The sequence below is a fragment of the Silene latifolia genome, chromosome 9 (genome assembly GCF_048544455.1).
Source record: "Silene latifolia isolate original U9 population chromosome 9, ASM4854445v1, whole genome shotgun sequence".
In the NCBI taxonomy this organism is placed as follows: domain Eukaryota; kingdom Viridiplantae; phylum Streptophyta; class Magnoliopsida; order Caryophyllales; family Caryophyllaceae; genus Silene; species Silene latifolia.
In genome coordinates this window covers 202,357,336-202,361,884 of record NC_133534.1, presented here as the reverse complement: position 1 = coordinate 202,361,884, position 4,549 = coordinate 202,357,336, and the positions used below count along the sequence as shown (strand labels likewise).

Below are 4,549 nucleotides of genomic sequence, written 5' to 3'. Positions count from 1 at the left end.
TAATCACTTTTATTTATTTATTCATCATGTTTCGTTTTGTTGGTATGATTGACAACCTTGCTAGCATGTTCAACATGATAATGAGTGAGTAGTTTCCTTAGCTAGGGTTAATGGGTAATTAGGGGAAACTAACATGGGGAATGATTCATGCTTAAATTAATATGTTTTCATAATTTATTTGCTTGCTTGTTGTGATCTCAACCTATGCACATGTTATGTTTGATGAAATGTGAGCCTATGAATCCTTGCATTTTTTACCCATCACCTATCTTTTCAATGAGACTTGTAAGACATAAACCAACTCGAGTCTCATTAGACCATGCATATTGTTGAGTAGGGAAGATTAAGTCGACTTGTAGGTGTTGTACAATCTAATCGATTCGGCTCCGGGACCCAAACTTTCCTAGGATTGTAAGATATAAACCAACTCGATCCATCACAACAATAATTGCTTGCTTATAACTTGAGAATATGTTTGTATGATCAATTCCCATGAATCCCCTATGACCCCATGACACCCTAGTGCTTTTTATCAATTGTTTACATCCCTTTTTATTCATCTTGCTTGTTTACTTTCATTGCTATTTAGTTTAGTAATCTTCTACTTCAAACCCCAATCGTGACACTCTTAGACACCGCTAGTTACAATAGAAATCTCATCTCAATTCCCATCCCTTGGGATCCGACCTTTACTTGCCTCTTTACTAATTGTAGAGTTGTTTGTGAAGTTATAAATTGTGTTTTGGTCTAGGTGCTCCTAACGACAAGTACTGAAAACTAAACCCCACGAGGGAACACGACCAAAAATGGCGCCGTTGTCGGGGACGATGTTAACTTGATTTAGATTTTCTTGAATTGTTATTAGTTGTGTCTTTATTTGCCTTGGGAAAGTAAAAATCCTCAAGGTTTGTTCTAATTATTTTTGAGTTGTTTGATATTTTGCATGTCTAGAAGATCACAAGGTGACTTGTTACCCTTTGATCACGAAATTGAAAGAACTTTGACAACCAATAGAAGACTTGCTAGGAGAACTTTGAGAGGTATTGGTGAGGTTGTAGATATTCAACCAAATACTATTGAGTTCATCAACCCTTTTGCAAGAGAAGGTGAGGAGAACCCAACACAAAATCCAACACAAAACCAACCCACAATGCCTAAGTTTTCATCACATTCCGTACCCACCGAGGAGAACTTACCCAATGGTACTCCCACACCACAACACTTAACCGGAAATTTTATTGCCAAATCCGCATTTATCCAATTAGTCGAAAGAAGCCAATTTGGGGGGATGCCTAGTGAAGACCCTCATTCTCATATGGAGACTTTTTGTGACTATTGTGATGCAATTTCTCAAACCGGTGTAACTCAAGACCAAATTCGATGGGTCTTATTTCCTTTTTCTCTAATTGGCACCGCGAAACAATGGTTGAAAGGCCTTGATAAGGCTACTCTCGGAATTGATTCTTGGAAGAAGTTGGCTCTAGCTTTCTACAAAAAGTTCTATCCACCGGAAAAGACTAACATGCTAAGAGCTCAAATTACGGGCTTTAAGCAAAGAGATGAAGAATATTTGTATGAAGCTTGGGAACGATTCAAAGGAATTTGTTGCTCATGTCCTCACCATGGACTTAGTGAGTGGTTCTTGGTACAACAATTTTGGAACGGTCTTTATGAAGATTCAAGGAACATTCTCAACATGGGATCAAATGGAACGTTCACCGAAGTTGATGACAATCAAACTTGGAACAAAATTGAGGAAATGGCGGTCCATAACTCACAATATAGTATACCTCGCAAGGCTACTAGAGGAGGAAAGCATGAAGTGGACTCCATTATTCAATTGGGTGCTCAACTTAGTGCTCACATTGATACCATCAATTTGAAGTTTGAAAAAGCTATGGCTAGACTTGAAGAAGCCTCAAAATCACCAAAGCATCATGTTAATGCCATGATGACATCTTCATCAATCCCAAGTGGGATATGTGAGAATTGTGGAACTTTGGGACATGACCAAAGTGAATGTAGGGGAACAAATGAACAAGTGAATGCTTTCCAAGCATACAAGAGTGGTACCCCTTATTCAAACTATTACAATGAAAACACCAAATTCTATCCAAATCTCTCATACAAAAGCCAAAATGTTCAAAACTCTCAACCAACATACACCCCACCTCCCATGAGAAACCAAAATCAAAGACCCTTTTACAACCAAAACCAAGGTTACCAAAATCAAACTCCATACAATCAACAAAATGACCAAGGTTTTGATGTTCAAAACGTGGTCCTCCAAATGCAAAAGAATCAACAAAAGTTTTTCACTCAAATGCAAAAAGATAGTCAAGCAAAGGAAATCACCATCAACAACATCCTAGCTCACACCAAAATGTTGGAAACCCAATTGACTCAACTAGCATCTTCAAGCTCACAAAGACAAAAGGGGCAATTACCACCTCAAAGTAATCCCCCAAGACATGAAACGGTTAGTGCCATTCACTTGAGAAGTGGTACAAGGTATGAAGCACCGAAGAAGCAAGTTGAGGATGAAGTTGTGGAAGCTCGTGACAAAGAAGAAATTGTGCAAAACTCCAAGGATGGAGAACCATCAAAAGAAGAAATTTCAAATAAAAATGAAGACAAGGTCAAGGAGAAGGAGCCCATTGTGATTAGACTTCCTTTTCCAAGTCGTCAAGCCAAGCCCAAATTTGATGACCAACTTGGGAAATTTATGGAAATTGTGAAGAATTTGGAAGTCTCGATTCCTTTCACGGAATTAATCAATCACGTGCCGGCCTATGCAAAATACATGAAAGACATCCTCACAAAGAAGAAGTCAATCCGGAAGCTTGAGACTATCGCCTGCACTAAGGTGAGTAGTGCAATACTTCAAGGGAGTTCACCTCCAAAACTCAAAGATCCGGGAAGCTTCTCAATACCGTGTACCATTGGCGACACCACGATCAACAAAGCCTTATGTGATCTAGGGGCTAGTGTGAGTGTTATGCCATACTCGGTGAGTAAAAGGTTGGGGATGGGAGAGCTTAAATACACCAATATCACACTGCACCAATATCACACTCCAAATGGCCTATAGATCGTCGAAGACACCATTAGGGATATGAGAAGATGTTCCCGTAAGAGTTGGGAAATTTTTCATCCCGGTGGACTTTGTCATTGTTGACATGGAAGAAGACTCCAACATTCCAATCATTCTAGGAAGACCTTTCTTACGCACCGCGGGTGCGGTGATTGATGTGAAGCATGGAGAGCTCACTCTAGAAGTGGGAGATGAGAGCATAACTTTCAATATTGACAAGACCATGAGAGCTCCCCGTTTGCATGAACCATGCTTTATGGTTGATCATTATAGCCGGAAGGATGATAGGAAGAAGTCGGAATTCTAATGGAAGAAGAAAATTGATGATGCCCCATTCAAAGAGCAAGTGAATTGTAACAAGGAGAGCATGAAAAGCTCACCAAAGTCAAGCAATGAAGAGGATGGCCTCATTGGCCAAGACAAGAAACTGGGAGAGTTGTCTCCATCAACTCAAGAGATCTTTAGTGATAAAGTAGATGAAGTTTGTGGTCTTTGGGACGATGAGTTTGAAGGGATTTTAAATCCCTATATTGGTAATGCTATCGATAAAGACCGACATGAAGCACAACAAGGGCAAAGATCTATTGAAGATCTTTATCATGATAATGAACAAGCTTTTGACTACTTCTTCAATGTGTTGAGCAACATCAACAACACCTTAGACATGCCCCCATGACATCTCACTAAGGATGAGAGTTTGGTGGAGTCCTCCCTAAACCACCATTTGTAAATATTTCTAACTCCCTAACTCGCATTTTAATTCTTACATTGCATTTTTGTCATTTTTGGATTTTTATGCTTTGATCAAGATAATTATCATTTTTGAGAGAAGTGAGGGAGGGACTAATGATTTAGTTGATGTGTAGTGCTTTAGCTTAGTGTGGGGATAGCAATTGCCTAGGCTATTCATGCCTTAGTAGTGCCCCTACAATGAAAAACACGGGATTTGAAGAATGAAAAATGACAAGGGATATGCAAGTGCACAGATGGAACTGAATCCGGGTAAAACAGGGAGAATCCGAGCGTCTCCAGGGAAAATCCGCCCGTCTTTAGGCAATCCGGCCGTCTTTGCCTGAATCCGCCCGTCCATTTTTAACTGAGAATTTGAAATTTTGGGACTGTCGAAGAATCCGAGCGTCCTGGTAGAGAAGACGCTCGTCTTCAGATATCCGCCCATCTTGGAAGGAAAGACGCCCATCTTTTTGGCTGTGAAAAACAAGAAAGCTCACTGTCTGAGAATCCGCCCGTCTTCAGAAGAAGACGCCCGTCCTACAATCAAAGAATCTGAGCGTCTTTGCTGAAATACGCCCGTCTTTAGGCGAGAATTCTGAACCAAAAAGAGGCAGAATCCGAGCGTCCCGAAGGAAAGACGCCTGTCTTCCCCTGCTGTTTCAAATTTTTCGGGTATTTTAAATACCCCCTCCCACATTCATTTCTTCATTCATTCATTCAAAA

At 40.3% G+C, this 4,549-nt stretch overlaps 1 non-coding gene across 1 annotated transcript; it reads right to left on the bottom strand.

Moving 5' to 3' along the window:
* Positions 1-1,522: 1,522 nt before the first annotated feature.
* Positions 1,523-1,629, bottom strand: LOC141603188 (small nucleolar RNA R71). The gene has a single exon (XR_012525080.1). It is a non-coding gene; the product is annotated as a small nucleolar RNA R71 (small nucleolar RNA).
* Positions 1,630-4,549: the final 2,920 nt, after the last annotated feature.